A 12425-nucleotide genomic window follows, 5' to 3' on the forward strand; every position below is an offset into this window, starting at 1 on the left:
TGGAGAGTACTCACTGCTCACTGCAGTTTGCAGGTTCTTGTGTCTTAGGACAAGGACACCATTATACCAGACACACATTGTAAGGTAACATAGAGACAGTTTATTAAGAAGGAGAAAGGCTCTCTTGAGAATGGGAGTAAACTACTGAGTTGGAAAAGACATAGAACCCAAAAGCCCCAGGCCAGGAGCTTCATGACACTTTATAGGCCATTTACACTGTGCCTGCCTCTCTGTATTTGTATTTGTATACCCCAGGCTTTTTCTGTTCATGCTCTGTTGCTATAGGTAGCCAGAATTGAAGTGTCCAGTCTCTCCTGGCCATCATTGTTTATATGCTGATTTTGACATAGTTCTTTCCAAGTGCCATTCTCCTGACATACTGTGATCTTAGTAATTGATAGGCAGGACAAACTCACCTTTACTTTTCTAGCCCAGACTACAGGAATGAACACTCAACTAGAACATCTTCTTGGCACAGATATGGATCAAAGATTGGTGTTTTTAGATACAAACATTTTTTCAAGTCCACATGTGCCTCAAAGCTCCCAACCAATGACCTTAGAAACACCAATGGGGTGTAATATCTCCGTTATCTAAAGAACATCCCAGTTTCTGAACTTCACGGTTATGTGGGCAATAGCAGGCTCTCATGAGAACTCAGTGAACTTCCATCTTTGTGCCTGCCTCTTTTAGCCAGATGCCTCCAGGCATCTGTCTTCATTCTGTTTCCTTTGACAAATAGCTATCCTCCATGCAACTTGATCTAGCTACCACCTTGCTGGATGCCAAAAGGAAGGGTTTGTTTTTTCCTTATCTCTTTTTCCCTAAAGGAGTTCCTTTTTCACTAGAGATCAGATGTAAGGATGTGACTAAGTCTATAGGTGTCTAAACCCCTGGCATGAGAATGGGACTAACCAGCCTGCCTCCCAATCCAGGAAATCCTTATTCCTATGAGAAACTCTGATCTGAGTCACCATGCGGACTACCCTCTCAGTATCTCTCCTAGCTTTACTTTCTTTTCTAAAATAAATTTAGCATAATGATATCCCATTTCTGGAACAAGAACAAGACATCTAATCAACAAACAAGCAAGCGAACTGATCCAGTATTTTTTTAAAGAAAGGATACAAATGGATAATAAACACATGGAAAAAGAAGATAGTGGGGATGGAAATTAGTTCTTCCACTATGAAAATCAACATGATATTCCTCAAAAAAACTAAACATGGGGTGGGGGGGGAAGGTATTACCATGGGATATTTTTTATAATCATGGAAAATGTTAATAAAAATTGTGAAAAGAAAAAAAATTAAATTAAAATAAAAAAACTAAATATAGGGCTATCATATCATCCAGCTATATGTTAATAAAAATTGTGAAAAGAAAAAAAATTAAATTAAAATAAAAAAACTAAATATAGGGCTATCATATCATCCAGCTATATTACTCTTGTGTATATAATTGAAGGAATCAAAGTCAGCATACAAAGGAAATACCTTCACATCCACATTTACTGTGGCACTGTTCATGGTAGCCAAGTTCTAGAACCAGGCCAGGTGTTTGTCAACTGATGAACTGCTAAAGAAAATGTGAAGCTTCATTAAGCCATGAGAATAAAATCATGTCATTTGTAGGAAAATGGATGGAAGGGGAGATTATTATTTGAAATAAGTCATACTCAAGATAGACAAGTATCACATGTACTCTTATGTATGGTATGTAGCAGCAGGGAAAGACATGAAAGCAAAAGGGAGGTCATTGAAAAAGAGGACAGGAATGAGGGAGAGGGGATGAAAGAAGGTAATGGGAGAGTAGACATTAGCAAAGTATATTATAAGCATGTATGAAAATTCATAATGAAATCTATTATTTTATACAAGTAATATATGCTAATGCAGTTGCAAAAAGAAATAAGAGTGATAGTTAATTTTAATTGTCCATTTAATTGGACAATAAATGCCTAGGAGATTAATGCGGCATACCTCTGGGGTGTCTGGAATGGGGTTTTCAGAGGCAATTAGATCTTAAGAATGCTGATCTAATGAATGGATTAATTTCTTGGTTGATTTACATTGGGAGGTGTTGAAAGGAAGAAGGCCTTATTGTAGGAAATAGGTCACTGAAGTCATGTCCTTATAGGCTGTATCTTGTCTTTTTGTCCCTTACTGTCACTTTCTCTGCTTCCTGTCTGCTGTGATGTGAACTGCTCTGCAATGACTTACCTAGCCGTAATGGTCTGACACATATGAAACTATGAGCCAAATTGGATTTTTCCTCACTTGTGTCCTTTCTGTCAGGTATCTTGTTACAGTGTTGAGAAAAGTAACTAATACAAAAGGAATCTTTTTGAAAAATGGGCATTGTGACTGGGGGGAAGAAGTTCTTCTGGGGCTCTTTTCAAGGGCAAGGTGGTGGTTAGTTTTCATAAGAACTACTTCTCAGTGAGGGTAGGCAATTCTCAACATGCAGTCAGGGAAAACAGTGGGCCTTGTTGCCAAGAGTAGCTCAGCTCCATTCCTGTACCACCACAGTAATGGTGGAGACACTTGATTGTAGGCCACAGGTGAAACTGTCACAGTCTAGTAGACAGATCTTATTCTTAGGGGTCAGGCCTATTGGACTCTCAAGTCCTGTGGTGCTGAGAGTTCCTGAATATGTGGAAGACTCAGGCTCCTGCTTTTCAGGTGGTCAGACTTGGGTGTGGAAGGATATGAAGGGAGGCAAGCTACCAGCTAGCAACCCTGTTACCTATACAGAGTAACAATTGAAGCAGTTTCCTGACTACTATCTGTCTCCCTCCATGATGATGCTTCCTGACCTCCCCAAGTGGTGCTTGCTTGGACCAACAAAGTATAAGAGCCTTGGGAGTCCCCTACATGTGCTTAGAGAGGACTCAACTTAAGGCCAGAAGCAGATGCTCAACCCAGGCTATCCTGCTGAAATATGACCATCATTGGCTCTGACTCAATAACTGGTTTGATTGATTTAATATTTTATTCTCCAAAATCTTTTCTCTGACATCATTTCATTTCTCTCTAACATATCCCTAGAACATTGCATGTGTGTTTTATCCATTCTTCTGTTGTACATTATAGTTTGAAATAGAGGCAATAGATATATAGATATGTGTCTGTGTGTGTGTGTGTGTGTGTGTATGTTACAGAGTGGTTGCTATTTTATTCATTTTTGTGGACTTTTTTGCAGATGGGGAAATAGAGACATGGAAGTTGTGTGACTTGTCTGAACAGAGCTGTCACATATGGGTGTGAAGGTTTTTCACTGTACAAAGAACCTAGTAAAGGGGTGAGTGAGTGGAATTGGATACAGCCTGGGCTAGATTTGCCAAGCCTTCCATGGGCTGCATCTACCTGGAGGTAATAGCATTCTTTCTTGTTTTACACAAAGATGCGTTTGGGGCTGGGAGCTGGGTCAGTAACATTACTGGTCATAGAGGCCAAGATATCCAAATTCTTGGAGGTCATCCATCACACTATATCCACCTTCAGTTACCTGGGATCTTTCTGCCTGAAACCTTTTTCCTCTGCCTTCTAAATCTAACACCCTTGAGAGAAATGAAAAACTAAGGCAAAGGGAGGTCAAATGGTAGTGACAACAAAAATCTAATGAGCTTTAGAGAGGCAGGTAGCTTCCAAAAGTGGGACAGTAAAGTACTATAGCAGTTATTTTCTTGTTTCTGGGACAAAGCGCCTGACCAGAAACAGCTTATGGAAGAAAAGGGTTCATTTCTGACTTACAGTTTCCAGGGGAAGTTTCATCATGGCATGGAAGCAAGGCAAGGGCAGACAGCCAAGTGTCACATCTTCACACCAACAGGGAGAAAGGAGAGAGAGTGACTGAGTCTGTCAACCTCCTCCAGAAAGGCACCACTTCCTAAATGCTCCACAAACTTCCCAAACAGCATTACCAGTGTGAGGCTTAATCACAAACACACGTGGCTATGGGAGAACTTTTTCATTGAAACCACCACAGTATATAACTAAAGGAAGGGTTCTGAGAAGGCACTGCTTGCTCCTCTGAGGCCTGTGGATGCCCCAGTGCCTCACACTCCACCAGCTTTAGCCCAAAGGTCTCTTGAATGGGTCTTTTTGGTTGACTAGTTTTCTTAGAGTAGGTTGATTTACTCTGCTGTGACAAAGATTCTAACCTGTCTGCGGCTGCCTTTGGACTGCTCCGGGCTGCCCTCCTACCTCTGGTGCACTGACAGACAACTGTGCCCAGGGGACAGCACCCATCACCAGTTGTGCTATCTACTGGGATGGGTCAAGGTCTTCCTGAGCACATGGTTGTCCTCAGAATCCTTGCAGACGTTTTCTTCTGTGACCCTCCTCCTAGTACACTTTACACTGGCTAGAGTCCAATTTTTGGGGTCTCCATGGCCTCTGAGCAAGAGGACAGATGACTTACCAGAGTGATGGGAACTATTTAGAGATGTACCATCATCTCCTAGGATCTAACTGACCTGGGGCAAGGAGCAGAATATTGTCTTACCTTTTTAAAATATTTTATTTTTTATTTATTTGAGGGAGAGAGTGAGAGGCAGATAGAGAGAGAATGGGTGTTCCAGGGCCTCTAGCTATTGCAAACAAACTCCAGACACATGTGTCACCTTGTGTATGTGGTGTATGTGGGAATTGGGGAATCTAGCCTGGATCCTAAGGCTTTAAAGGTAAGCATCTTAACTTCTAAGCCATCTCTCTAGCCCAATAGTGGCTTTTCTTTTATCCTCATTGTGTTTAGCCTGTAGTATGGTTGTTGAACACACGGAAAATCATTTACACTAGCAATTAAAAACAAATTATGTTTTAAAATGTAGCTGTTGTACAATACTTAGATAAAGTTTGACAAAGACAGAGTTTTAAATAAAATTTGGGACTGGAGAGATGCCTTAGCAGTGAAGGCACTTGCCTGTAAAACCAAAGGACCTAGGTTTGATTCCTCAGTACTCATGTAAGCCAGATGCGCAAAGTGGTACATGCATCTGGAGTTTCTTTGCAGTGGCTGGAGACCCTGATGTGTTCATTCTCTCTCTATCTGCCTCTCTCTCTCTCTACTTCTTCCCATCAAATAAATAAAAATATAAAATAAAATAAAATTTGACTTAAAATAAACTCAAGAATAAGTTTCTGAATTAGAAGCCTGAAAAACTGTAGAAACTATAAGCAATTATCTTGATTAAACTTAAAAAAATATTTATCCTCTTAAACATATTAATTACCCTAGGAAAACTGAAAGTAAAATGATAAATCATCTTCCAATCTTTGGAATAGCAAACCTAGCCAGACCACACTTCAGAAGAGGGCAATTGTCCATGAGGGTAAGGCTGTACCCTGGAGAAAGGGCTGTCACATCCTGAGAGCCAGTTTATTCCCCTTAGCAATAGGGACTTCTTTAAACAAGTTGTGGAACCAGAATCTTACCAATATTGTTTAACTGCATATACTTTCTGTCCCCTGGCTTAAAATTTTAGTAACATTGAACTAAAAGGAATTTGGGCTAACTTAGCAGCTTTAAATCGTATGATAATTTGGTACTATGTGAACAATATTAAAACATAAGCACATGATACACACACACACACACACACACACACACACACACTATATAGCCATACATAAAGCTAGAATAAAATCAGTGATTTTATAGCTTCCATTTCAATCTATCTCTTGTCAGTTTTAAGTTGGACTGTTCATCTGATGACTTCCACCATCGCACTAAGCCTCATTTAGCCTGTTAAGAAATAGGCCAAGATTTTCTTCTCTTCCTTGAGTAACCTCTTTGATCTTGCCATAGTTAATAGGTCATTTTATTTTATTTTATTTTACTTACTTATTTTCACTGTGGTGTTACTCATTTCAGTCAGTGGGATCCTGATCTGGGAGGACCTGTGAACAGGGCTGATGGTCAGCAGGGCTTTGATCAAGCAGCTCATTTGCATATGCTTCTTTAGTTTCCTCTCAGATTCCATTTTTCCCCAGGGAGACAGCAAGTAGTCAGGACTAAGTACAGATCTTTCCTAGTAGGAAATTAAGGCCTAGAAGTTACTGGTATATTAAGATGGGTTCTCATCGACAGACATTTCCCATTTTGTCCTTGCATTGCTGAAGGTCCATGATTGTAAAAGGGACATGGACTTGGATTGTGCCAAAGAGTCCTGCACCTCCCTTAAGGGCAGTGACATAGGCATAGAAGAGGATGATTGCCAGGAGGCTCTCCCTTTCTTTTCTAGTAACTTGGGGTAAAGAGGAGAATATGGATGTCAGGAACAACATGGATTGCACAAGGCGTGATGTATATAACCCGGGATATGTCACCAGCAGTGTGTGTGGCACAACATATGATGTAAACAGGGCTGCGTGTCAATGATTAATGAGTGAGGATGTAAAAACACAAACATGGCTGCACTATGGACAAGACCTAATGACCTCAGAATGTGTAGGTGGCCGAATTGGGAGAACTCTTTAAACATACGCAGGCACACCCTTGTCTGTGGTTGTAGTCATTAGGGTGTGACCTATCAAAGACAGAGATCACCAGAAGACACTTAAAGGGCCGCTTTGAGCAGTTAGATCAGGGACATCGGTGCTCTGGGAATGCCTGCTGGCTGACTCCATGGGACTTGGACTTCCTGCCTGTCCCACCCACCAATGAGAGAAGTACCAGTCCTGCTTCTTGGCCACTCATCTCACCACCATGGCTGGGTAGTTCTGGACAAGGACTCTGGTGAGGTTATCCTGGAGAGCTCTCCCAGTCCTCCTACTCTGTGCCCTTGGGCCAGGCAGTGTGAGGGCATGGAGCAGTGGTCCCTGTGGAGACCTAGCCAACACGGAAGTGTGAGGTACACAGTGAATGGACTGATGAGGAGTCCCGAATCCTGCTCACAATAATGGAAGAGGGTGGAGTTCCGTGGAGTGAGAGAAGATAGCTTGCTTGAGTCCTGTTTCCAATTATTTCCTGTTTGGAAAACAGAGTTTGGATCCAGCTAAGGATCATCTAAGATATTAGAGATTTCTCCCTTCTTCCTTCTTTCCTTCCTTCCTTCCTCTTTCTTTTGGCAAGCCCAACAGACTGGCCTTTTGTGTGTGTGCATTAATGTGAGAGAGAAAGAGAGAGATAGAGATTGTGTGTGTGTGTGTGTGTGTGTGTGTGTGTGTGTGTGTGTGTGTGTGTGAAAGAGAGAGAACTGGCATACCAGGGCCTCCAGCCACTGAAATCAAACTCCAGACCCATGTACCACCTTGTGCACATGTGCAACATTGCACACTTGCATCACTGTGTGTCTGGCTTAAGTGGCACCTGGAGTCAAACATGAGCCCTTAGGCTGTGTGGGGATGCACCTCACCACCAAGCTATCTCTCCAGCCCCGCCTCAACCACTAAGCTCCCTCTCCAGCCCATGCTTTGGTCTTTCTTTGTACAACCTCCTATCCTTGTAGAGGGCAATAAAGGCCTGAGCACAAGGCAGTTCTACAAAATAGACAAGAAAAAAGCGTTACAGCTCAGGCTTCGAATATTTGGCCAAAGTCTCCCCTTATTCAGCTTGTATTGAGACCAGATGGTGTCACAGTAAAATGCCATCATCTTTGTCTTTAGGTTCTCAGGATCACACATACCCCAGTCCTTCAGAATACATTATAACAGAGAATCTGAGAGCCTCTGGAGAGGAAAAATGGCATCCCCTTTACCCACTCCATGTTCTCAAGCGCACCTGATAGTGTAGAGTATGCTGTTTCCCATCTTTCAAACCCTAATGTCTGTGACCATGTCGGAGCATAGCCATGGAAGAATCAGAAACACCACTTTGAGTCTCAAAATTGTCTGGGCATACTTTTTCTCTGATTGAGTTTGAACAAATAGTTTACATTGTCCCCTGGGACTAAGTCCCACAATACTGGAATGCTATTTCCTGCTACAAGCATCACTGAGGTTATTTATTTTAACTTGGTGGAATAAGGTCGCTCTCTTGAGAAGCTCTTAGAAAAATCTTGTTTCTAGGCTGCTAGATTCAGAGAGAAAGCTTGTTTGTTAAAAGTGAAAATAGGATTTTTTTTCTTTCATATGTTCTCTCTCTCTCTCTCTTAGATCTCATGTTGCTTATTCCCTGTAGAATTAAATCCATATTCTCGGGGTTAGTACTGCCTATATTAAATGAGCCGTTAGGGCTTGATGAAGCAGAGGTAAATAACACAGAGTGGTCTATGGGTCCTGAGAGGGGAAAGAACTCTTTGTCCCTGCCTGATTTACATTCCGTTTGCCAGCTATGGGCTCAGATGGTTCAGCCTCCAGTCACTGTTCACTCCCACCTATGCTATTGCTTGTGTCTGTCTGTCTATCTATCTATCTATCATCCATCTAATTTTTTTTTTTTTCAAGGTAGTGTTTCACTCTAGCCCAGGCTGACCTGGAATTCAACTCTGTATCCTCAGGGTGGCCACAAACTCACGGTGATCCTCCTACCTCTGCCTCCTGAGTGCTGGGATTAAAGGCGTGCTCCACCACTCCCAGTCCATCTATCTACTGTTTATTGGCCACTTCCATAAGAATAGAAATAAATGGGCCTGGAGAAATGGCTTAGCAGTTATGACATTTGCCTGCAAAGCCTATGGACCTGGGTTCGATTCCCAAGGACCCACGTAAGCCAGATGCAGAGGGGCCACATGTGTATGGAGTTCCTATGCAGTGACTAGAGGCCCTGGCATGCCCATTCCTTCTCTCTATCTCTTTTATTAATAAAAGGAATTGAAATAAACCATGATAATTTCCTCCCACAATTCCTATTTTCACAGTCCTAAATCCACCCTCTATTGAATCCCTTCTTATTTCCAGTTAATCTCTCTTCTATTTTGACAACATTTCCCCCCTCCTTGTGAAGGAGGTCTTGTGAAGGTAGTGTGATGCACTGTGAGGTCATGGATATCAAGGACATTTTGTATCTGGAAGACATCACCTCTGGATCCATTGAGATGAGGCTCCAGGCTTCAAACTTCTGTCCCCAACAGGAATTGGCTCTGTAGAGAAACAATTTTTATTTAAAGGGCTTTGTGGGCAATGCACTTGACTGCCACTCCTTAGCCTGAGGTGAGTACCTGTGAAATTATCTCAAGTGTAGGTTGTGGGCAAGAGCTATCCCAGTGCCCATGCTGGAAGCTCATTTGAGTCTGACATTCCTACTGCCCTGGTAGAGCTCTGGGAAGATTCAAAGAAATAAAGAAGAAATGAGGAAAGGAACAGTGGGCAAGGGCAAACAAATTTCAGTGGCATGGGAATGCTGAGGGGTGTGGTGGTCTTCAAGGGACTCACTGGCATTGGACATGTTGGGCAGCTGTGTGGGCACTGACGTCTTGGTTGGTCATATGGTTGTTACCATTTAGGGTCATGTGACCATAGCCATCTTGACTAGTCACATGGTTATGTCTGTCTGTGATAGGAGAGAGTGTAGGCCTACTCACAGCTGTCTCCCACATTAAAAACTGCCACCCAATCTTAACTCTGAGCTCAGGGCCACCCCAGTGGGCTGGATTGTTTGCCCAGCATAAATTCAGCTAGCACTCCAGTGCGGCAGGGGAGAGTCCAGGCAATTTCTCAGCTCTTGGCTATGGAGCACCATCAATCAAGGAAGGGAAAGATGGAAGAGGGAGGTTGAATCTAGTTCCCCCAGGCTATCCATAGGCTTTTCATGAAAAGCTTGCCTTCGATTTCCAAGTACCCCTGGGGAAATGGAAGGGGAGTACAAAGAAGGAAGAGAGAAGATGAGACAATTGCACAGGTGTTACCCCCTGTCTGGCAGACAACTGTTCTACATGGGTGCAGTTTGGAATCTGGAGTGCCCCTGCCTATCTCCGTTTCTATGACTACCCCGTGTCCCAGAAAAATAGATCGGGCCTGGGACACGGGGCTAGTCATAGAAAGCCAGACAGACTATTAAGAAAGAGTAAAACCCTCCCAGAAGAGAGAAGTAGGCTGGTGAGCTTGCACAGGACAAGTTCTAAGAAGCCTGAGAGAGTCCTGACCCTTTACTAGGTCATTTACTCAGTACCCACCATCTCCCACATTCATACCCTGTGCGGCTGTTTCCCAGCGTGCTCTGTTGTCACATGTGGCTCACGTGAGAAAGGATTCTAAGCCCTGTAAAAGCGGGCTCCTTTCATATGTTGATGAGTATAGACTCTCCCCTTTTAATATTTGCTGTTCTCCTACCTACCTCATTCAGAGCAATAACCTCAGAGCTCTCCCTCTACATCTTGGCTGTCACCTTTAGTCTCTACTTTCAGTAAGTGGAAGTCCTCTTCCCTTAGGCCCTGAGGGCTTGAGGCTCCTCAGCTTAATTCATATGTTCAACAACTGTTCTCTATTTGGTTGCTCTTGCAAAGCCCCTCCTCCAGGAGGTGACATAGCTCATAGCCTATAGACATAGCTCAGTTCCCTTCACCTCCAGAGACAGGACTCCAAGGCCTATGGGGTTCTGTAACTAGGTTAAGGAAGGAAGATAGCTTTCAGGTTCCTTCCTACTCACTGTTCAGTAGCCCAAGTGCAAATTCTTACAGCTCTAAGCGACCTCAAACAGTCACTGGCCTGTACCCAAATACTCAGATTGTTGTTGAACTTATGTGAACATTACAAGATCAAGTGACAAGAACACACAGGGGACTGAGACTTGGATTCCTTCTATCCAGTCAGAAGCATTGCTAGAAGAGTTCTTACCCAGAGCAAGGCTCTTTATCAAAAAAGTGTGCTTTGGGCTGGAGAGATGGCTAAGTGGTTAAGTGCTCGCCTGTGAAGCCTAAGGACCCCGGTTCGAGGCTCAGTTCCCCAGGTCCCACATTAGCCAGATGCACAAGGGGGCATACATGTCTGGAGTTCGTTTGTAGTGGCTGGAAGCCCTGGCGCACCCATTCTCTCTCTCTCTCTCTCCCTCTCACTCACTCTTTCTCTCTTTGTTGCTCTCAAATAAATAAAAAAAATTTTTAAACAGTGTGCTTTGAGTGCCCCCTCCACCCCCAGTCTCTAGCTTTCACAAAGCAAAATCACTTGGTCCAATGTTTCACTGGATGATTATCAGGCCAACAGAGAGCCATGGAGAGGGTGGTTGCAGGGGAGAGAGGCTTTCTGGCCTCCTTCTCCTGGCCCAGGCCTGCTTGCTGGTTGCTGGATGGGCTCTGTCGGCATCGCACTCTGAACTTTCCTCCCGGCGTCCTGGGGAGCCTTTCCGAGCCAGCCAGCCACTCATTAGCTTCATGGTCTCCATGCTTAGTTTGAAGATTTGGAGGCTCAGGACTGTCTGGCTTCTTTCTGAGTCTCACCACAGACTCACACGTTTGAAGACTGACTTTAGGGACCTGGATTCACACATGGAGATGCCATAATAAAAGCCAAACCTCCCTCATGCCCACAAACGCAAGAAGAGCACGTACTCTGGACCTAGAGCTCTGTCATGGACTTTTCCCCACCCAGGTTGCTTGTGTGCAGCTTGATGTTTTCAGATGTGTGGATTGTCATCCTTTTGGGAATTACAACAAGATGTTAACTTGAAGTGGGGCCTCCATGTGTGTGTATAAGAGGGTCACATTTTAAGGTGCTAATAGACTCATTAATAAAGAACGAGAGAAGATTTTTATTGAAGAGAGACTGATTTTTTTTTCTGTTAAGCAACTTGGAATTCTGAGCATTTGCATATGAAATTCAACTGCAGCATATCTGGATATAAATAATACATTGGAATTTTTATGTAGCTAAGCATTATAGGAGTTGGACAAACTCTGCAAAGATTTGCATTAAATATGTTTTTTTTTATAAAGAGTGCCAACTAAAAATAAAATAATTTCAGTCATATAAAGTAACTAAGACGGGAAATTTGCTATAGAAAATGTCTCACTTAATTCACTGCCTGTGTCTTGAACCCATCTATGGGATTAATTTATAGGAGAAGGTCACAGGGGTAGGGGGCGGGTTGGGAGGGAGGAGGGTCTCTGAATTATAAGGCAGGATATTGGTTTCAGCTTTCAGATGTGTACCAAATGCTCCATGTTTCTGGGCTTTTTATAAAACTAGCTCTCCTTTGTTCAGACAATGCTGGAGAAACATTCCTGCAATTAAAGATGTTAGAGATGTGCCCAATGACAGGAGGTGAGAGGAGAAGGGCAGGCGAAGGCCTGGACACCCAGGTGCCTTTGCATCATCTTCCTGATTAGTCACTGCAGCTGCTTCTCTGGTTCAGGTGGTACCATTCTGAGCAAGCACCCATAATCCTTTGGTGATTATATTGGTTTTTCTAGTTTCCACAACAGACTATCACAGACGATGTAGTTTAAACAACAAAATGTATTTTCTTATAGTTCTGGAGGTTGAGAAGTTGGTCAAAGTGATGGGAGGTTCAGTGTCTACTGAGGGTCTATTATCTGCTGCTAGATG

The sequence above is a fragment of the Jaculus jaculus genome, chromosome 1, assembly GCF_020740685.1.
Source record: "Jaculus jaculus isolate mJacJac1 chromosome 1, mJacJac1.mat.Y.cur, whole genome shotgun sequence".
Lineage (NCBI taxonomy): Eukaryota > Metazoa > Chordata > Mammalia > Rodentia > Dipodidae > Jaculus > Jaculus jaculus.